The following is a 24,053-nucleotide window of genomic DNA, read 5'->3' on the forward strand; positions in this document are numbered from 1 at the left end:
GGGATAAGAGCCGTCCGTTGTTAGAAAGAACGGCCAATCAGAGGGCTCGTTGTAAGAAGACCAATCCGAGTGGCTCTAATTCCTGAGGTGCTGTCTCCTTGACAACGGGTAAAGCACCACTCGGATTGACAACATTGTGTTGTCGTAAGTATTAAAAAAGCAATCACAACAGCGTGTTTGGCGGCTGGAGGAGCTTAAAAGCACTGCTAGTGAATTGCTCACATAACTTGCTAATAAAATAATCAAATATGTAGGCAAGCTAGCGCCGGCCCAAAAAAAAATTCTCATGTGCTAATCCAATGAAAACTAAACAAATGAAAAACCCTTTAAAATGTGTTTGCAATCAACACATAGGGGAAAACCAGTCAATAATGTATTAAAGACAACGGGCCCGATTCACAGAACAAACTTAAGACAAAATCGTAAACTTACTACCATTTTCGTATTCACAGAAGGCACTTACTCATTTTGGTATTCACAGAAGACACTTACTCACTTCGGTATTCACAGAAGTTAGGAGTCCTAACTTTAGGACTCCTAAATGCCTTCTGTGAATACCGAAAGTCTTAAAATTAGGATTTTTCTCAGTTTAGGAGTCCTAAAGTTAGGACTCCTAACTTTACTACTACTAAACTGAGAAAAACCCTAATTTTAAGGCTTTTGGTATTCACAGAAGGCATTTAGGAGTCCTAAAGTTAGGAGTCCTAACTTTACTACTACTAAATTGAGAAAAAGCCTAATTTTAAGACTTTCAGTATTCACAGAAGTCATTTAGGAGTCCTAAAGTTAGGAGTCCTAACTATACTACTACTAAACTGAGAAAAATCCTAATTTTAAGACTTTCGGTATTCACAGAAGGCATTTAGGAGTCCTAAAGTTAGGACTCCCAACTTCTGTGAATACCGAAATGAGTAAGTGCCTTCTGTGAATACCAAAATGGTAGTAAGTTTAGGATTTTGTCTTAATTTGGTTTTGTGAATCGGGCCCATGGTAATGGGCAAATTACATGGAAAGATGAAAAACTTAGGGACACAGCTGTGCCAAATCATAAATGTATAATAATCATGTAGGCAAATAGAAAGGTGTCTAATTAAGGCATCCACTGGTATTGGGAGACCTAGGTGTATTACTGTACCACCTTTTAGAAAGAGTAGTGAACCAGACATTCTGATGGAACAGACAACTAAAGATAATGTGCAGACCAAGTCCGATGGAGTATAGACATAGCCTGTATCTAGAGAGTTCATAGTAGCAACCACGGTATTTCATCATTCAACCCACTAGTATGCGTTTTGAGTTTATAAATCCACCATTGCTCCCGTTTAAACAAAAAAGAAGAGCAATCCGTGAGATGGGGAGGTATGAAAGATTTTGTAAGAACTGTCCATTGCAGGTCATTCGGAGAATGATTTGCTGATAGAAAATGGTTGGTCAGTTTGGTTGAAGAACGACCACACCGGATGGTGCTTTTGTGTTCCAAAATGCTGGTTTTAACCCAACGGGTGGTCATTCCAACATACCGCAACTGGCACGGACAAGTTATTAAATAAATCAAATTGGAACTATTGCAGTTGGTGTGACTTCTAAGCGTCCAAGGTCTGTTGGACCCTATATCAATCTCTTTTGTCACAGATGTATGACCACAAGCTGCACAAGAGCCACAAGGGTAATGTCCCAACACTGGCTTCAGTCCCCATAAGGTGTGTTGTGTGTCTGTTCGGTGAGTCCGAGGTCGGGTGTGTACCGACTGATCTCTGATATTGCTGCTGCGTTTGAAAGCAAAAAGAGGTTTCGGTAACTTGACCTCACCTATGTTCAGAATTTTCCAGTTGGTTAAAATAGTTTTCTTAATTTGATTAGAAAACTTACAGAAAGTGTGTACACAAGTCAACCTGTCTTCAGAGGGTTTGAAGATCTTGGGTTCAAGTAAAGCTTCCCGGTTGTTATTGGAGGCACGTTTCAAAGCTCTTCTGATCAATTTTTTAGGGTACTGTCTCGCCTGCAGTTGTTTGGATAATTTTTGCGCGTGTTCCTGGTATTTCTCACTCGAGGAGCAATTCCTTTTCAGGCGTAAAAACTGACCAAAAGGCAGGTTATCCCGCAATGCTTGTGGATGAAAGCTGTCATATTTTAAAAGAGCATTTACGGCCATAGGTTTTCTATACAATTCAGTACTTAAACCACCTTCATAGGGGGTTATCAAAATATCCAAAAAGGGGAGTTGGGTCTTTGAGTACTCACAGGTGAATTTCAAAAATGTATTGCAGTTGTTAAGCCAGTTCTTGAAATCGAGCAGTAAAGTCAATGGTCCGTGCCATAGCACGAACACATCATCTATATACCTTTTCCATATCCGTATCTGGTTTCTGTAAGGATTGTTAACACTAGAGATGTGCTGCTCCTCAAAAACATGAACATACAGATTGGCTAGGCTGGGAGCAAAAATGCTCCCCATAGATGTTCCTGACACCTGTAGGAATATCTGTTCCTCAAATGTAATTTTTTTTTTCTTTCATGGCTAACTTAGCGCACGAGATGACAAAGGAGACTGGAGTGATGGAATCAGGTGGATTGTCCAACAGGAGAGTTTCGATGACATCTAACGTTTCATCCTGTGGAATGCAAGTATAAAGTGATTCTACATCAAATGAGACTAAATATTCAGTCTCTGGATCAAAGGACAAGTCTTTGAGCAAGATCAAAATGTCCTTGGTATCCTTGAGATACGTGGGCATTTTTGCAACCAAAGGATGTAGAAAATGATCAGAGAATGCCGATAAAGGTTCCAAAAGGGATCCTAGTCCTGAAACTATAGGACGGCCTGGTGGAGGATTGACATTCTTATGCACCTTAGGGAGAATGTAAAAATACGGTACAATAGGAAATGTTTTCACCAAGTATAAAGCCTCATTAGCAGTGATCCAGCCATTAGTGCTGGCTTCATTCACCAGAATCTGAATAGTCTGTTGTAATCTCTTGGTGGGATCCTCACTGAGAGGATGGTATGAATGATCATTGTTAAGCTGTCTCAAGCATTCGGCCTGATAAGCGGAGGTGTCCATGATCACAGTGGCACCACCTTTATCTGCCGGCTTAATCGTAATCGTCTCATCAGAGGTGAGAGATCTCAAGGCTTGTCGCTCAGATTTGGTCAAATTCTGATACTGGCGGCTCTCAGCAGAACAAGTGTTCGACACCTGCACGGACCCCGCTTTCTCAAACGTGAGTACCTGAGAAGGAACTTGACTAGGCAAGGGATTAAAAGTAGATTTATTACGTAAACCCGTGTTATGATCTTGATTGTCAGGTTGGGTGTTGGAATCAGTGCGAAAGAAAAAGTTCAAACAAATTTTTCTGAAAAAATGAGCAAGTTCCTGTTTAATGGTAAACAAGTCACCTCTGAAAGAAGGTACAAACCCTAGACCCTTATTCATGAGGGACAGTTCTTCTGGTGTCAAGACCTTCTTGGACAGATTAAGAACTAGGTTGTGCTTGTGCTCGGAACTGCTTGGGTCTCTCTCGAGCTCGGTACCGGAGTCGTTGGTTGTTGATCTGCCCAGTGGACCTGATTTCGTCTTCTTCCCCTTGACCAGCCACGGCTAAACCCTAAAAAAGGCTGGTTGGGGTACATTTGGGGTGGTGGAGGATAAGGACAAGGTTGTCCATGAGGAGGAAATGGTGGATAATTGTAAGGGCCAGGTGGCCACCACTGCGGAGGATACATAGTCATGGGTGCGGCTCGAAGGCTTCTCCTGTTGCCTCTACCTCTCTTTTTGTTACCTCTAAACGAGGAATCCTCACCAGGGGCAGTATCTGAACCACTTGACCATTCATAGCTCCCTGATGTAGAGTAGTCAGACCCATACCTACGCCCCTGTCGGTTGTATTGTGGGGGCACATAGTCAGCACGTGTGTATGGGTACACTTTTTCAAGGGAAAAGCGAGCTAGGTCTTTTTTTAATTTGTTAATCTTAGTCATCAGTACAGAATCCTTAAATTCTTTGTTATGAACTCTCTAGATACAGGCTATGTCTATACTCCATCGGACTTGGTCTGCACATTATCTTTAGTTGTCTGTTCCATCAGAATGTCTGGTTCACTACTCTTTCTAAAAGGTGGCACAGTAATACACCTAGGTCTCCCAATACCAGTGGATGCCTTAATTAGACACCTTTCTATTTGCCTACATGATTATTATACATTTATGATTTGGCACAGCTGTGTCCCTAAGTTTTTCATCTTTCCATGTAATTTGCCCATTACGTTGTCTTTAATACATTATTGACTGGTTTTTCCCTATGTGTTGATTGCAAACACATTTTAAAGGGTTTTTCATTTGTTTAGTTTTCATTGGATTAGCGCATGAGCATTATTTTTTGGGCCGGCGCTAGCTTGCTTACATATTTGATTATTTTATTAGCAAGTTATGCGAGCAATTCACTAGCAGTGATTTTAAGCTCCTCCAGCCGCCAAACACGCTGTTGTGATTGCTTTTTTAATACTTACGACAACACAATGTTGTCAATCCGAGTGGTGCTTTACCCGTTGTCAAGGAGACAGCACCTCGGGAATTAGAGCCACTCGGATTGGTCTTCTTACAACGAGCCCTCTGATTGGCCGTTCTTTCTAACAACGGACGGCTCTTATCCCACACGCCAGCAGCCCCGCGGGACCTCCGGCTTCAGGCTCATACAAGCCTTGGTTCCCCGACGGAAAGGTAGGCGTGCTGTGTTGGGCAGTGAACGGTCTGTTTCACAAATTGTAGTTTATTTCAGTTTCTTCGTAGTTTGGGCGCTTACATGTAGGGCGCTTTGTGCCCTGTTAACCTATGATCGTGGTGATGCGAATCTAGTTTAGTATTAACTTTAAGTAAAACTAGAGGCAAGCATGTTTTCCACGTCTTACCAATAAGGAATGTAGATCCTCAGTCGGATTATACCTTGGTTGTTCTTTATTTTCACACTGTATTATGTCAATCAAATGAACATGACACACATTGGTATGTCTTGTAGTAAGAGTCCGTTCTGATCAAGTACCATGGATTCTTCTTTATCTAGCTTGTAAAGTTGTCAGTTTCCCTTTGAGAGGGTTTTTAAGTCTCACAGAATGTTGATTATTTCGTTCATGATATGTATGATCCATATTCTGAGTTTCTTGCATCATTTTTTCAGAGCGGTGTTCCCTTCCTTGAGCGGTTGCCAGGTGGAGGTTATGGTCCCACCCAGTTCTCACGGGTGAGTGGCTTTGTAGTTGACACAGAATTATACTGTGTGTTTTTTTGTAGTACTTTTCACTAAGTACCACTATTCTATGATGTATTTATATTCAGATTCTGATTTTCTTTTTTTAGGTGAAGTTGAAACGCTATGCTGACGCACACCTATCAAGCATCTCGTGTGTGTTCGCAGTATCCTTTTTCTGTGTAGTAGTCACACAGTTTTCATTTTGTGCAGTAGCTTGAGTGGTCCTGATGAAAGCCTAGCCTTGTTAGGCGCTGTGGCTGAAACATTTCGACCATCATTTTTTGTTGATTCACCATAGTCTATACAGTTGACTGTTGGTGTGCACTATTTTAATTCTGGTCTTGTACGGCGGTGTCATTTTTGCAGCAATTTTCTTCATATTTCATCTGCCGTCCCTGAACTAGTTTTAATACACTTTTCTCACTTCATCATTTATCTTACAGCACTGCACCCCTCACTCATACCAATAAGCTCATCATATGTGGATTTAGTTCATCCTCTAGTGTACTGATAAAACATCCCTGAGCTCCTCCCTCTCAGAGAGGGGGTTGTAGCCCCCAGAGAAACTAGGTTTTTTCTCTGGGCGGAGAATCCCATATGATGAAGCATGTCACCCAGGGTGAGTGAGGGATTACGTCCTCGAAAGGGATTGCCCTTTGATTTATTCAACTGGGCCTAGTCTGTGCTATTTACTTCACCTTATTAATTTAGTTTGTTCAGACCTCAGGGTTTCTTGCTGTTTTTTCGTACTTTGGTTGGGGATCCAACCCTGTGTGGTCTTAAATTTCTCCCTATGACCCCCTGGCTCTGAACCGTCTCATTGTGTGCTTTACGAGCAGCTTTTTGGCTGCGGGTCGTGTATGTTCTGACACATTAGGAGTGTCTAAACTGTTAGCGGCAGAACTTTTCCCTCTCTTCTTGCGGCTGGTTTTTCTAAAAACACTTCTATTTATATATCCTTTTTGTGAGCCTTTTTCTTTTGAGAAGGTAGAGACTGACTTTCTTTTTTTGCTAAATATTTTTGTACATAACACTATGGCAGAACGCCTTGGCCTAACTTTTGATGATACTATGGCTCAGGCCATTCTTGATACACCTAGTATCATTGACACATTTCAAGGGCCTTCAATCAGTTCAGAGGTTGATTGGACAAAGATTCTTACCCTGAAAAAATCACACTCACGGGTGTATATCCATGGAGCCATCATGACTGAATATTTGAGAGCAAATTGCTCTCCCACGGGACTCATAGTGACCAATGCCCCCAGATTGTTTTTGGATGATAAAACCTTCCTTAATGATTGGTCCCTGATAGCTTGGAAGTGCACCCGTGATTGGCTTATCCTAATCATCAGTACTACCAAACGGGTAGCCGATGCTATCTTGATTGAGATTCAGGCATTAGAATCACAAATAAAAGTGACGCTCACAGGCGCACTCTTCAAAAAACAACAAGAAGAGTCAAATAAACATAACAAAGAATTTAAGGATTCTGTACTGATGACTAAGATTAACAAATTTAAAAAAGACCTAGCTCGCTTTTCCCTTGAAAAAGTGTACCCATACACAAGTGCTGACTATGTGCCCCCACAATACAACCGACAGGGGCGTAGGTATGGGTCTGACTACTCTACATCAGGGAGCGATGAATGGTCAAGTGGTTCAGATACTGCCCCTGGTGAGGATTCCTCGTTTAGAGGTAACAAAAAGAGAGGTAGAGGCAACAGGAGAAGCCTTCGAGCCGCACCCATGACTATGTATCCTCCGCAGTGGTGGCCACCTGGCCCTTACAATTATCCACCATTTCCTCCTCTTGGACAACCTTGTCCTTATCCTCCACCACCCCAAATGTACCCCAACCAGCCTTTTTTAGGGTTTGGCCGTGGCAGGTCAAGGGGAAGAAGATGAAATCAGGTCCACTGGGCAGATCAACAACCAACGACTCCGGTACCGAGCTCGAGAAAGACCCAAGCAGTTCCGAGCACAAGCACAACCTAGTTCTTAATCTGTCCAAGAAGGTCTTGACACCAGAAGAACTGTCCATCATGAATAAGGGTCTAGGGTTTGTACCTTCTTTCAGAGGTGACTTGTTTACCATTAAACAGGAACTTGCTAATTTTTTCAGAAAAATTTGTTTGAGCTTTTTCTTTCGCACTGATTCCAACACCCAACCTGACAATCAAGATCATAACACGGGTTTACGTAATAAATCTACTTTTAATCCCTTGCCTAGTCAAGTTCCTTCTCAGGTACTCACGTTTGAGAAAGCGGTGTCCGTGCAGGTGTCGAACACTTGTTCTGCTGAGAGCCGCCAGTATCAGAATTTGACCAAATCTGAGCGACAAGCCTTGAGATCTCTCACCTCTGATGAGACGATTACGATTAAGCCGGCAGATAAAGGTGGTGCCACTGTGATCATGGACACCTCCGCTTATCAGGCCGAATGCTTGAGACAGCTTAACAATGATCATTCATACCGTCCTCTCAGTGAGGATCCCACCAAGAGATTACAACAGACTATTCAGATTCTGGTGAATGAAGCCAGCACTAATGGCTGGATCACTGCTAATGAGGCTTTATACTTGGTGAAAACATTTCCTATTGTACCGTATTTTTACATTCTCCCTAAGGTGCATAAGAATGTCAATCCTCCACCAGGCCGTCCTATAGTTTCAGGACTAGGATCCCTTTTGGAACCTTTATCGGCATTCTCTGATCATTTTCTACGTCCTTTGGTTGCAAAAATGCCCACGTATCTCAAGGACACCAAGGACATTTTGATCTTGCTCAAAGACTTGTCCTTTGATCCAGAGACTGAATATTTAGTCTCATTTGATATAGAATCACTTTATACGTGCATTCCACAGGATGAAACGTTAGATGTCATCGAAACTCTCCTGTTGGACAATCCACCTGATTCCATCACTCCAGTCTCCTTTATCATCTCGTGCGCTAAGTTAGCCATGAAAGAATTTTTTTTTCAATTTGAGGAACAGTTATTCCTACAGGTGTCAGGAACATCTATGGGGAGCATTTTTGCTCCCAGCCTAGCCAATCTGTATGTTCATGTTATTGAGGAGCAGCACATCTCTAGTGTTAACAATCCTTACAGAAACCAGATACGGATATGGAAAAGGTATATAGATGATGTGTTCGTGCTATGGCACGGACCATTGACTTTACTGCTCGATTTCAAGAACTGGCTTAACAACTGCAATACATTTTTGAAATTCACCTGTGAGTACTCAAAGACCCAACTCCCCTTTTTGGATATTTTGATAACCCCCTATGAAGGTGGTTTAAGTACTGAACTGTATAGAAAACTTGTGTACACACTGTCTGTAAGTTTTCTAATCAAATTAAGAAAACTATTTTAACCAACTGGAAAATTCTGAGCATAGGTGAGGTCAAGTTACCGAAACCTCTTTTTGCTTTCAAATGCAGCAGCAATATCAGAGATCAGTTGGTACACACCCGACCTCGGACTCACCGAACAGACACACAACACACCTTATGGGGACTGAAGCCAGTGTTGGGACATTACCCTTGTGGCTCTTGTGCAGCTTGTGGTCATACATCTGTGACAAAAGAGATTGATATAGGGTCCGACAGACCTTGGACGCTTAGAAGTCACACCAACTGCAATAGTTCCAATTTGATTTATTTAATAACTTGTCCGTGCCAGTTGCGGTATGTTGGAATGACCACCCGTCGGGTTAAAACCCGCATTTTGGAACGCAAAAGCACCATCCGGTGTGGTCGTTCTTCAACCAAATTGACCAACCATTTTCTATCAGCAAATCATGCTCCGAATGACTTGCAATGGACAGTTCTTGAAAAACCTTTCATACCTCCCCATCTCACGGATTGCTCTTCTTTTCTGTTTAAACGGGAGCAATGGTGGGTTTATAAACTCAAGACGCATAGTAGTGGGTTGAATGATGAAATACCGTGGTTGCTACTTTGAACTTTCTAGATACAGGCTATGTCTATATTCCATCGGACTTGGTCTGCACATTATCTTTAGTTGTCTGTTCCATCAGAATGTCTGGTTCACTACTCTTTCTAAAAGGTGGCACAGTAATACACCTAGGTCTCCCAATACCAGTGGATGCCTTAATTAGACACCTTTCTATTTGCCTACATGATTATTATACATTTATGATTTGGCACAGCTGTGTCCCTAAGTTTTTCATCTTTCCATGTAATTTGCCCATTACGTTGTCTTTAATACATTATTGACTGGTTTTTCCCTATGTGTTGATTGCAAACACATTTTAAAGGGTTTTTCATTTGTTTAGTTTTCATTGGATTAGCGCATGAGCATTATTTTTTGGGCCGACGCTAGCTTGCTTACATATTTGATTATTTTATTAGCAAGTTATGCGAGCAATTCACTAGCAGTGCTTTTAAGCTCCTCAAGCCGCCAAACACGCTGTTGTGATTGCTTTTTTAATACTTACGACAACACAATGATGTCAATCCGAGTGGTGCTTTACCCGTTGTCAAGGAGACAGCACCTCGGGAATTAGAGCCACTCGGATTGGTCTTCTTACAACGAGCCCTCTGATTGGCCGTTCTTTCTAACAACGGACGGCTCTTATCCCGCACGCCAGCAGCCCCGCGGGACCTCCGGCTTCAGGCTCATACAAGCCTTGGTTCCCCGACGGAAAGGTAGGCGTGCTGTGTTGGGCAGTGAACGGTCTGTTTCACAAATTGTAGTTTATTTCAGTTTCTTCGTAGTTTGAGCTCTTACATGTAGGGCGATTTTGTGCCCTGTTAACCTATGATCGTGGTGATGCGAATCTAGTTTAGTTTTAACTTTAAGTAAAACTAGAGGCAAGCATGTTTTCCACGTCTTACCAATAAGGAATGTAGATCCTCAGCGGATTATACCTTGGTTGTTCTTTATTTTCACACTGTATTATGTCAATCAATTATACTGTGTGTTTCTGTAGTACTTTTCACTAAGTACCACTATTCTCTGATGTAGAGAAACTAGGTTTTTTCTCTGGGAGGAGAATCCCATATGATGAAGCATGTCACCCAGGGTGAGTGAGGGATTACGTCCTCAAAAGGGATTGCCCTTTGATTTATTCAACTGGGCCTAGTCTGTGCTATTTACTTCACCTTATTAATTTAGTTTGTTCAGACCTCAGGGTTTCTTGCTGTTTTTTGGCTAGTTGTCAGTATGCCACAGCCACTCCCTCACGGCTGGTATACACCCACACCACACCCATCCAGCACAGGCGTCACAGGACACGTGACCCTACCAATAAAAAAGACCGGGTTCACGTGCTCCACACCATTTTAGAGTTGCTCCTACCGCATGCATTGTGATGGCCCGTCCCGGTGGTCCTGACACCTCATGTAGGCCTGAGCCACTGAACAGGGAGGCCTACTGCCACGTGCGTGGCCTCACTGTTCACTCGGTTAGTGGCACCGCAAGGACTGAACGGGTATGCAACCTGTGATGATGAAAGGTGCACTAGTATGTCCTCTGCCATGGCAAAATCAAGATGCAGCACCAAATGTAAGACCTGTTGGACTGCGTAGCGAGATTGCATGATGTGGAGGGTGCCCTGTCCGCGAAAAGGTGAGTAGTTAGGCCTGGGTGCGCAGCGGTGGGCAAATATGTCTGGCCAGCGGGATTGGATACATAAAGGCGGCACATCGATTTAGGCGTACACAGTCGTATATACTCTCCTATTACTAATTCTGTACTATATTTCACATGTGGGAGCTTGAGGGCTCCTCTAGGTCCCGGCACATGGTTGGAGACACAGCGGTGGCGTAAAGGTGAGCTGTGAGGGTTTTGTCAACAGTATGGGCACTCACTGTCCCTCTTCATCTCTTCCTTTCTCTCCTTCACACTCTTTCTCTCTCTCTTCTTCTCACACTGTTTCTCTCTTTCTCTCTCTCTTCGTGTTTCTCACAATCTTTCTCTCTTTCTCTTCCTCTCTCTCACTGTTTCTCTCTCTTCGTCTCTCTCACTTTTTCTCTCTTTCTCTTTGTCTTCTGTTCACTCTTTCTTTCTTTTTCTCTCTCTCTTCCTCTCTCTCTCACTGCTTCTCTCTTTCTCTCTGTATTCCTCTCACTCTTTCTTTCTTTTTCTCTCTGTCTTCCTCTCACTCTTTCTTTCTCTCTCTATCTCTCTTTCTCTCTCCTTTGATGGACGCATGACACACAATCTTATCTTGCTTTTTGTCTTGCTGGCCTGAGATGATGCGTGGCAATCCTGCAATCAACACTCAACGTGTACACATCGCTGCGTGTACACAATGGGTGAGGAGGTTTCTTCAGCACATGGTGGACTCTCTTAGACACACGCCGGTGGTGTAAGGTGAGCAGAGAGGCTTGTTTGCACAGTGGCGGGCAGTCACCTCTGGACAGTGGGACTGGATAGGGTGCAGCAGCCTGGGTGTGCAGTGGCACGCAGTCACCTCTCTATCTCTTCCTTTCTCTGACTCATTCTCTCTCTCTTCCTCTCTCTCACTCTTTCTCCCTCTCTTTCTCTCTCTCACTCGTTCTCCCTCTCTTCGTCTCTCTCACTCTTTCTCTCTGTCTTACTCTCACTCTTTCTTTCTTTTTCTCTCTTTCTTCTTGTCACTCCCACTGTTTCTCTCTTACTCTCTGTCTTCCTCTCATTCCTTCTTTCTTTTTCTCTCTGTCTTCCTCTCACTCTTTCTTTCTCTCTCTCTCTGTCTCTTTCTCTCTCCTTTGATGGACGCATAACGCACAATCTTATCTTGCTTTTTTGTCTTGCAGGCCTGAGATGATGCGTCGCCATCCTGAAATCAACACTCAACCTAAATTGTGATCTGTGCTTTGCAGCATGTACACAACGGGTGAGGAGGTTTCTTCGGCATGTGGTGGACCGTCTTCGACACACGCTGGTGGTGTAAGGTGAGCAGAGAGGCTTGTCTGCCCAGCGGCGGGCAGCCACCTTCGGGCAGTGGGAGTGGATGGGGTGCAGCAGCCTGGGTGCCCAGCTGCACGCAGTCACCTCCGGGCAGGTGGAGTGCATGGGATGCAGCAGCCTGGGTGCGCAGCGGCTGTCATACACCTCTGGGCAGTGGGAGTGGATGGGGTGCAGCAGCCTGGGTGTACAGCAGCAAGAAGACACCTCTGGGCAGTGGAAGTGGATGGGATAAACTAGCCTGGATACACAGAGGCGGGACAGCGATTTAGGCATGCGCAGATGACTAAACTTGAGGGCTGCTCTATATCCCGGCACATGGTTGGAGACACACTGTTGGCAGAAAGGTGAGCTATGAGGATTTTCTCCACAGTGTCAACACTCTCTCCCTCTCATCTCTTTCTTTCTGTCACTCACACTCTCTCTCTCTCTCACTCTCTATCTCTTTCTTTCTCTCTCTCACCCTCTAGCTCTCTGTCTCTGTCTCTTCCTCTCTCTCTCATTCTTTCTTTCTCACTCTTTCTCTCTCTCTCTTCCTCTCTCTCACACTGTTTCTCTCTTTCTCTCTTCCTTGTATCTCACTCTTTCTCACTCGCATTCTTTTTCTGTCTTCCTCTCTCTCTCACTCTTTCTTTCTTTCTTTCTTTCTTTCTCTCTTTCTTCCTCTCTCTCTCTCTCTCTCACTCTTTCTTTTTTTCTCTCTCTCTCCTTTGCTGAAGGTATGACACACCATCTTATCTTTCTTTTTGTCTTGCAGGCTGTGATTCACAAATTGTGCACTTCTATGTACTCATCCATTACTGGTTCCATACTATGTTTCAGATGACTACGCTTGAGGGCTGCCTTATATCTCGGCAAGGTGAGCTGTGAGGATTTTCTCTACAGTTTCAGCATTCACTCTCCCTCTCCATCTCTTCCTTTCTGTCACCCACACTCTTTCTCTCTCTCTCTCTCACTCTCCATCTCTTCCTTGCTCTCTCTCACACTCTTTCTCTCTTTCTCTGTCTCTTCCTCTCTCTCTCATTCTTCCTCTCTCTCTCTTCCTCTCTCTCACACTGTTTCTCTCTCTCTCTCTTTTTCTTGTATCGTACTCTATCTCTCTTGCTCTCTCATTCTTTCTCTTTCTCTGTCTTCCTCTCTCTCTCACTCTTTCTCTGTCTTCCTCTCTCTCACTCTTTCTCACCTCTCTCTCACTCTTTCTGTCTCTCTTCCACTCTTTCAGTCTTTCTCTCTCTCTCTTCCTCTCTCTCACTCTTTCTCTCTCTCCCTCTCTCTCACACTGTTTCTCTCTTTCTCTCTTCCTTGTATCTCACTCTTTCTTTCTCTCACTCGCTCTTTCTCTCTTTCTTTGTCTTCCTCTCTCTCTCACTCTTTCTTTGTTTCTCTCTTTCTCCCTCACTCTTTCTCTCTTTCTCTTTCTCCTTTGCTGAACGCATGACGCACCATCTTATCTTTCTTTTTGTTTTGTAGGCTGTGATTCACAAATGGTCCAGCGATGACACAACATGGCTGTACACAGTTTTATTTGTTGTTGTTTTCTTTTAATAAAAAATGTTATATGTACATCCATACATGACTAAGATTCTTATTTGTCCAACCTCACAAGCATCTTCATATTAAAAAGTTTAGAACCTTACCCAATATCATGGGGGTTGGGGGTGAGGGAGGAAGGCGGACAAGGAGCAGTGTTGGGTGTCCGACCTGCTTGATCGTTGGCTCCATTGCATCTGTTGTCAGAGACTTGCGTGCCGGTCGGCTGGCTCGTAGATGAAGAGCTGCGAGCCGACTGGATGGCTCATAGAGGGAGAGCTACGGCCCGTCGGTTTGGAGAGGGAGAGCTGCGGGCTGGCTCGCAGAGGAACAGTTGCGGGCTGACTGGTATTGGGAAAGGTGTGGGCCGTCGGCTTGCAAAAGGATAGCTGCGAAATAGTGATGTGGGGAGAGGGAGCATGAAGAGCGTATTTCGCAGAGAGAGACGTGTGGTATATTTCCAGTCTTGGCTTCACAGATACAACTGTGGGCCCGAGAACTCGCACCCGAAGAGCTGTGAGCTGACAAGTGGTTCGCAGAGAGAGACTTGCGGGCCCAAGAATGTTGTTAGAGGTATGCTGTTGATGGTGGAAAAGGGTGCGGTACCTACTGATGTAGAGAGACGCAGAGTGAAAGCAGTATCTCGCACAGACAGAGCTCCTGTATATTAAATTGCCACCGGGACCTTTCTTTTATATATTCACTCGATGAGAGGCACAAGATGGCTGCTAACACTTCGTGGTTTGAAGTGTCAGCAGCCATTGTGAGGCAATCTCGTGCTCGGGAGTTAGGCACCGTCCAGATATATATATTTTCTTTATTTAATATCTCAAAAATTTATGAACAGATTTACACAATTTCCAAAAAAGCACGCTTTCTGGACCAAGACCTTTCTCCCTGTAAAATTTGGCATAATTCCGTTCAGCAGTTTGACCTGTGGCCTTGTCTAAAGTTTCCTATGGAAAATGCATTGCGAAAAAAAACCTTTTTCGGACCCCTAAACTTTCAAGATACGAGCTGATCAAAAAAGAGAAACTTTCTGGAAAATTTAGTAAAGATTTGTTAAACAAGGCCAAAGTTATAAGCACATTAAGGGCTCCAGGAGGGGGGCCGCGCAACTCCCCTGCCAACATGAGTGAAGCCCCGGGTCTGCAGTGATCCCAGCGGGCCCCTGCAGCCCCATCGAGCCCCCGCTATTATTTTTTAAGGAATGCCCTCGGGACCTAGCCCACCCCGGGGTCTCATTAAATTAAAATGCGGGAACCCGCGACCCCATCGCGAATTGCGCCAATATTTCTTCTGGGACCCCCTGAGCAGGCCTAGGGAGTCAGGGTGTTTCTACCCTGCACCCTTCTCTTGTTTTATACCTCATTTCTCTGTTTTCTGGTGACTCACTTCTACCGAGTCACAAGATGGCTGCCAACACTTCCTGGTTTGGAGTGTTCACAGCCAATCACAGTGAAGCTCGTGCACGGGACTTAGGCTCTGCCCGGATATTGAAACTTTTATTTTAATTTCTCAGCAACTACTGAACGTATTTACACCATTTAAAAAAAAGGTTGCTTTCTCATCCAAGCACTACCTTTTTACCAAATTTGGGGTAATTCCGTTCAGTAGTTTCGGCTCTAGCCTTGCACAAAGTTTGCTATGGGAAATTGATTTTTTGACTCTTATTCTTTGAATTTCTCAAAAACTACGGAACGGATTTACACCATTTAAAAAGGTCGCTTTCTGAACCAAACTCTACCTTTCTGCCAAATTTGGGGTAATTCCATTCAGAAGTTTGGGCTGTAGCTGGGTCTCAAAATTTCCTAAGGTAATTAACATGGGGAAAACGCGTTTTGGGACCCCCCTTTTTTCTCAGCCCCCGCTTGATGAATCACCCCCAAACTTTCAGGATAGGAGCTGACCTGGATAGACTTTTTTTGGGAGACTTTCGCGAAGATTCGTCAAACAATGCCAAAGTTCATGCTGCGCTCATCAAGCCTTGTATAGGTGCCAGGAGACTGAAGATCTCTGACGCTTCCCCTGTATGGGTCACAAGGGCTGGAAAGTCCTTGTTTCTGGTGCTGCGGCGGCAGCACCACCGCATGAACCAAAACGGGCCGCCGAGTCGGGAATCTGCCCGGTTCACTGTGGAAGGACTGGCACCAGAAATAAGGACTTTCCAGGCGGCACGAGTGATTTAAATGTCTGCGCACGCCGCTGGAGAACTGAAGTGATCGGCCTTTGAGAAAGCTATATAAGTGAAACACGTCAGACCGCACCACAATAGCTGCACGGTCTATGAGGTATCGCTGGTCCTGGAGTGCTCCCCAACCTGGTGGGCAACCTTGGAGCATATATATTACCTACTGGCGGTCGCCAGTAGGTAGTTATAGTTAGGACCGTGTTTCCATAGGAAACCCACAACATTTTATTTTGAATAACTTTGGCGCTGATTGACGAATCCTGGCGAAAGTTTCAAAATAGATGGGGCGCTCCGCTCCGCTCCTATCCTGAAAGTCTTGGGGGGATTCGTCAAGCGGGAGCTGAGAAAAAGGGGGGGTCCCAAAACGTGTTTTCTCCATGCATTTTTCCATAGGACCTTTAGTCCAAGCTACAGCCCGAACGGCTGAACAGAATTACTTGACATTTGGCAGAGAGGTAGTCCTCAGGTCAGGGTTGTGCCTTTTGTAGGTCTGGTGTAAATGTGTTCAGTATTTGCTGAGAAAATAGCATTTAAATCAATATATATATCTATAAGCGCGCTCCGAGCGCGTACGGTAAGCTTACCGTACGCGCACAGTGCCGTGCGCGAGCTTAATTCTGATTGGTGGTTATATGACTGTAAACATTCGAATCGGTCGAAATCAGGAAGTGTCGGCCGCCATTTTGTGTGTCTTACACTGATAAACAAAGGTGGAAAACGTAAAAAGGGGCAACGAAGAGAGTTGCAGACCCCCTAGCGTTTGTCAGGGGGTCCAAGAAGGTCACAAAAGTATGAAAAATACATTTTAATTTTTTTTTTTTAAATCGTGGGGTGCGCGTACGGTAAGCTTACCGTACGCGTACGGCAGAAAAAAAATAAATAAAAAAAATAGAAGTAAAAAACAAATTTAAGTGTTTAGATATTAGGGGGCTCTAAAAAGAGCCGTTGTGTTTATGACGTGTTTTTTTGTGGTACTTACAAGTAAGTACCAATGCAGAGTCTAAAGTTCAAGAGGAAGACTCTGTTGCCTTCATCAGTGAAATGTACACCGTCTCCTCTATAAATGCCTTGCATGTTGTAACGCAAGTTGTTGTGGTATATAGAACCCATACCATAGTCTCTGAGGAAAGCAGAAATAGATTTGTTGACGTGCTTTCTTGCTTTGTCAATCTGCGGACAAAATTGGTTGGACCAGTTCCACTTTTGTCTTTGGCATATGTTAGAATATACAAAGGCAGATTGAGGAAAAAGCGACATCAATTGCACAAAGGTGTCCTTAATAAGCATTTCCAGACCTACCCCAGTTAAAGTGCCTAGGTCATTTCCACCACAGTGCACAATAATAAGGTTAGGCTGTGGGAGATGTTGAAAGGTTTTCACCTAAGGCAATAATTAGTGCCACTTTAACCCTCTGTGACCAATCCATTTAATGTCTACATTTGGCAAAGCAAGGTCTCTCACCATACCTCTTTTTTCTGCATACTTTTCACTCCAAAAGACATAGCTATGACCTACAAGCCACACTGTGAACATCTTTCAAGGAGATCTGGATGCACTCGGGAGGTGTCTTTCAGTAGAATGGCAATATGAAATGAAAGACAGTTGTAAAATGGAGGCATACATATTTTTTTAAATAAAAAGAACTCATTGGCTGATTCAAATCATTTTACAGTAAAAACTAGGCTGTATGTGTACATTTTTAGAAGCATGTTTTGTATTGGTTCAGAAAATTATGTTCCCACAGAAGATTAATTTGGATTTGCTGTTAGGTTTGACAGGTGAAGCACTCTTGCTCTTTGGATTTGAAACATTGTGTGCTGAACTTCTGACCTCTCTGGTCACAGCAGTATTCCATGAGCTGTTGCTATGGTAGCAGGCAGAAGTCAAGTTGGGGGGAAGGGTACATTTGGAAAAGGGTTGAAGTTTTCAACCAATAGAAATGTGTGATTTCATTTGAAAAAATGTGGGAAGCACTGAGATTTGTAATTAACATGTATATGTGTGAAAAAAGAGATGGAAACATTGCCATTTACTGGTTCTGGAGAGAGGTGTAGAGCCCTGATATTCTGACTCTGGTAGTCTGCTGTTTGAATGCCACATTTCTTTCTCAACTAAGTAATTTTAAAGGTGAGATATGAGTTTGAGAGAGGATGTATGTGGTGATTTTTGATATAAATATTAGAATTGTGATTCTTCTTTAAAAGTTATGTTTTACATTTTGTGGTTTGGGAGATATTACCTGTCTTGAACTAGTTAAATATTATAGAGTGTGTTTTTACCATAAGTTAAGGAGTACGTATCACTGAGGAATACTGTTTTGTGCCTAGAATCAACCCATGAGTCTGTGTGCACACAGGAATTGTTGTTAGAGATTTTAATAGTGATGGTCCTGTTCTGTAAGAATGGCATTTGTTGGAAAGGGGCAGCTTTCTTTTTGTAAATATGATGGTTTCCATTCAGCATAAATCAGTAACACACAAATGGGAGGCAAATGCTAACACATTTGAAATTGATATCGCAGATTTTGCTACTAAACATGGAATGGGTGAAGTTGGTCCTACATATACAAAACTCCAATTAACCCTTGCAACACATGTACTTTTACATACATTACTACAATGTTTATACTGTTATGGATGTATCCATGCATATGTCTCTTGTAACTGAAAATACACAGTCTGCATAAGCAGACTCTTAGCACACACCCAGCTGTTTATCCTGTAGAATCATGCTTAGTATTCACAAGTGAGTGGTGTTTCAGGTAGCAGTGAGTAACGCAAATACATTCAACATCACTAAGGCTGATTTCTTTTGCTGGGGTGTAGTCAGTCACCAAGGTCACACATGTTCATGGTCTCAAAAAGCTGTTTGCACATGTGCTCTTTTCTGTTTCTGAAAACTGTAATGAAAATATATCAGACTGTTAGAGTACTTATCACTTGCAGAAAAAAACACTAGTAAGTGTGCTTTGAAATTGGCAAGCAAATTTTGTTTTCTGCCTAGAATCACACAATGAGTCTGTGACCACACAGGAATTGTTGTCAGAGATGTATTTCGTGTCACTCTGGTTCTTTTTGGATGTATTCATGCATATGTCTCTTGTAACTGAAAATACACAGCCTACATTAGCAGACTCTTAGCACACACCCAGCAGTTTATCCTGTATAATCATGCTTAGTATTCACAAGTGAGTGGTGTTTCAGGTAGCAGTGAGTAACGCTAATACATTCAACATCACTAAGGCTGATTTCTTTCGCTGGGGTGTAGTCAGTCACCAAGGTCACACATGTTCATTGTCTCAAAAAGCTGTTTGCACATGTGCTGTTTTCTGTTTCTGAAAACTGTCATGAAAATGTATCAGACTGTTAGAGTACTTAACACTTTCAGAAAAAAACAGTAGTAAGTGTGCTTTGAAATTGGCAAGCAAATTTCGTTTTCTGCCTAGAATCACACCATGAATCTGTGAGCACACAGGAATTGTTGTCAGAGATGTATTTCGTGTCACTCTGGTTCTTTTTGGATGTATCCATGCATATGTCTCTTGTAACTGAAAATACACAGTCTGCATAAGCAGACTCTTAGCACACACCCAGCAGTTTATTCTGTAGAATCATGCTTAGTATTCACAAGTGAGTGGTGTTTCAGGTAGCAGTGAGTAACGCTAATACATTCAACATCACTAAGGCTGATTTCTTTTGCTGGGGTGTAGTCAGTCACCAAGGTCACACATGTTCATGGTCTCAAAAAGCTGTTTGCACATGTGCTGTTTTCTTTTTCTGAAAACTGTCATGAAAATGTATCAGACTGTTAGAGTACTTAACACTTTCAGAAAAAAACAGTAGTAAGTGTGCTTTCAAATTGGCAAGCAAATTTCATTTTCTGCCTAGAATCACACCATGAATCTGTGAGCACACAGGAATTGTTGTCAGAGATGTATTTCGTGTCGCTCTGGTTCTTTTTGGATGTATCCATGCATATGTCTCTTGTAACTGAAAATACACAGTCTGCATAAGCAGACTCTTAGCACACACCCAGCTGTTTATCCTGTAGAATCATGCTTAGTATTCACAAGTGAGTGGTGTTTCAGGTAGCAGTGAGTAACGCTAATACATTCAACATCACTAAGGCTGATTTCTTTTGCTGGAGTGTAGTCAGTCACCAAGGTCACACATGTTCATGGTTTCAAAAACCTGTTTGCACATGTGCTGTTTTCTGTTTCTGAAAACTGTCATGAAAATGTATCAGACTGTTAGAGTACTTAACACTTGCAGAAAAAAACAGTAGTAAGTGTGCTTTGAAATTGGCAAGCAAATTTCGTTTTCTGCCGAGAATCACACCATGAGTCTGTGAGCACACAGGAATTGTTCTCAGAGATCTATTTCGTGTCACTCTGGTTCATTTAGAATTGTATTCGTATGAAAGGGGAAGCTTGTTTTCTGGAAATGTGATGGTTAGCATTCAGCCCAAAACAGTATCTCAAATAAGAGGCAAATGCTAACATATTTGAAATCAACATGGTAGATTTTTCTTCCACTCGTGCAATGGGTCATGTAGTTGCTACATGCTAAAAACTCATATTAATCCTTACCACACATGTAGTGTAACATACATGTTTACAGTGTTTATGCAGTTATGTAAGGGTCCATTCAAGTCTCCCTTGCACCTGACAGTAGACAGTCTCCAGAACCACACTCTTAGCAGAGAGCTAGCTGTTTTTCCTGTACACTCATGCTTACTAATCAGCACTGTGTGGTGTTTTAGGTAGGAGTGAGGAACGCTAATGCATTGAACATCACCAAGGCTCATTACCTTTGCTGGAGTATAGTCAGTCAGCCAGGTTACACATGTACATGCTCTGAAAAAGCTGTTTGGACACGTGCTCTTTTCTGCCTCTCTAAACTATAAGGAAAATGTGTCATACTGTTAGAATAATTATCAGTTGCAAAATAAACATTAGTAAGTGCGCTTTTGAATTGAAAATCAAATATCGTGTTCTGCCTAGAATCACACCAAGAGTCTGTGTGCACACAGGAATTGTTCTTAGAGATTTAATTCGTGTTGGTTTTATTGTGTTTTTCACTTGTAGGAAAGGGGTAGATAGTATTCTAAGATTAGAAAAGCTCATAAAAAATATAGTTATATATTTAAATTACAAAAAGGTATTTTTTTTTTAGTTTCTTTCAGGTATTGCTGCAGAGCAGTGAAGGAAATATAAGATGCCTATAAAATCAAGAAAGCGAAAAGAACAGAAAAAAATGTATATTTGAAGACAACTGGAGGACCTAAGTTAGTTGAAGATGCTCATGTTGGAAAAAAGAAAAAGTCTTCTGGTAAGCAGACAAAGGAATTATTTAAAAATATATTCAAAAAAAGGAAACATTTAAAAAATGTCCCCACTGGAAAAACTGTTTCAAGTAGAAAACAACAGAACAAAAGTGAGAATTTACTGAATGCTAATGTACAAGCAGAAGTAATAAAAATTGACTTAAAAAGAAAAACAGCATTTAAAGAGATCCGTAGGAAAATGTTTCAGAGAAGAGTGATATCCAATTTGCTAAAGGATGTGAAAAAATATAAGAAAAGAGCGAAATTTTACAAGATAAAAAAAGATATTGAAGCCATTGTAGCTAAGGCTTTAGAATTAAAAAGAAAACTATTCATTTTAATTTTGAACAGGATGCGTACATTAGAAAAAATAGTCAATGTAATGAAGTCACAAAGCAAAACGAAAAGAGTAGTGAAAAGAAATAACTTTTGTAAAGTGTTTTTAGGAGAATGGATGCATAGTTCAAGTACTGAACCATTTTTTAATGAAGAGAGTTATCTTCAAAGTAATAGTTTGCTGCATGCAGTTGACACCACTGGACGAGCTTATGAAGTAAAAGATGGTTGTATAATGGAAAAGGAGAAAATGGTTCCAAGAAATGAGGAAGAAGTGATTGCGGATGAGGTTATGGGGAGACGTCCTAAAGCCCCAGTGTATACTTGGAATTGTAGTAGTATTTGTACTTTGCGACAGGAATCTATTGATAAATTACGTTTGTTTTTAAGAGAATATAGTAAAAAGATGTTAAACAGAAGATTAAGGTGCTTCAAGGACTAGATCCATGCAGAGTGAGAGAGAATACTGGTTTGCAAGGACACTCTCTGGCTTGTCTATCTAGGAAAGTTTGTCAAAGTGTTTTTCACCATTTTAGGATGCTGGCAGTTCATCATACTGAAATTAGAAAATTTGAGAGAAGATTGTATTTTGGTAAAAGTCCAGCACTAAAGTTAAATGAGTTGAATAGGGCTCTGTTCCGTGGAACTGTATCAGATGTTGAGAAGGTTACTGATGAAATTCAGTTAAGTTACTTTGGTCCGGAACAAGAAAGTGCAGGGAATGACACAGTTATGGAGGAAAATGTGGAAGAGAATGTAGAACCCTCCGTAAATAAGAAATTTGAAGATCAAATAACAAAATTTGCTATCATCTCTAATGAAAGACCAAATATTACTTGTATTTGTTGCCGGAGAAGCCATTATAAAATCCAAACAAGGAATGTTGATCTCTACAAAAAAAGTGAAGAAGAAGATAATTATAAGTGGAAGGATTTTGCAACATATATATTTCTTGAAAATTGTTTTGATTTGGGTGAAGATCATCGTATTTGTAAATACTGTTACAACAAGTTAGAAGAAAATAAAATGCCAGCTAGAGCTGTACATAATAATTTAGAATTGTTTGAAGTTCCTGCAGAACTTTCTGATTTAAATACGTATGAGTCTATACTCATTCAATGTGTTCATCCGTTCCAGACAATAGTACGTATGGAGCCAAAAACAGGCAAATTACCTCCTTCAGATTTACAGAGAGGTTTAAAAGGAAGAGTTGTCTATTTGCCGTTGGATTTGAAAAAAAATATGGAAACTATTGATACAGATACTTTGGAAACTGAACCATTAGTTATTCTGGTTAATGGTGTACCTACAAAGAGTAAAAACATTTGGCAGGAGCTGGTAGATGTACGGAAAGTACAAAGAGCAAAGGAATAATAAATGGTATGAATCAATTTATATAGATGAAGATGAACACGATTTACTAGGAGACACAGACACACCAACTGGGCAAATTGAAAAAATGGACAAGTCAAAAGAAGAAGAAATTTATGAACATTTCAGCATACATCCTCTTCATTCAAAAGAAGTTATGGCAAACACTATTGATCTATTTCAGATGAAAAAAGCCAAAGGAACTCCCGTAAGTGTATGGGAGGAGAGTTTGGAAGCTCGTTGTTTTCCCAAGATGTTTCCTACAGGAGAAGGTGGACGATACGATGAACGTCCAGTCCAGATTCCTGCTTCTGAGTATCGGACTACAAGATTATATGCAGAAGATCCCAGATTTCGTCAAAGTATTCCTTATTTGTTCCATCTGTTATTTGAAAGTGACTTGTCTGCACTATCTTCTGCAGTAAATCACATTTTAAAAAGTGGAGTACATCTACATAATGTGTCTGCTAAGGATTTTATGAACAAAGTGCAACAGCGAGATGATCATTTGGAATCACAATTGATCAATCTGATGGCTTGTCAGCGTGGGACAAATGAATATTGGTACCGACGCCATGGAGAATTGAAATGCATGTTACGGAATTTAGGAACTCCTACATGGTTCCTTACCCTAAGCTGTGCAGAGTACGCTTGGGATGATCTTCTGGATTTTCTTCGAGAGGCAAATTCAAACATTAAAAACATCGAATACAAGACAGCAGGAGAACTGTGCTCATTGGATCCGGTTAATGTTTGCAGATATTTCAATCATAGATTTGAGGCTATGATGTCCTTCATCTGCAATAAAAAAAATCCACCTCTTGGAGAAGTTGTGAATTTCTTTTGGAGAAAAGAGAACCAAGCAAGGGGTGCTCCTCATATTCATATGCTGTTGTGGATCAAGGATGCCCCAAAATTTGGAACAGATGCTGATGAAGCAGTTTTATCTTTCATCGAAGAATATGCAACATGTGCTATACCTAAAAGCACAGAAGAGAAAAACTTAAAAGACCAAGTTTTACGTTTCCAAAGTCTTTGGTGTGGAAAATACTGTCGACGGAAGTACAAGAGCAAAGATAAATTCTACACAAAATGTCGATTTGGGTTTCCCAGACCTGTTCTTTCAAAAGGAAGAGTA

This window comes from Triturus cristatus, chromosome 8, assembly GCF_964204655.1.
Source record: "Triturus cristatus chromosome 8, aTriCri1.1, whole genome shotgun sequence".
Taxonomy (NCBI): domain Eukaryota; kingdom Metazoa; phylum Chordata; class Amphibia; order Caudata; family Salamandridae; genus Triturus; species Triturus cristatus.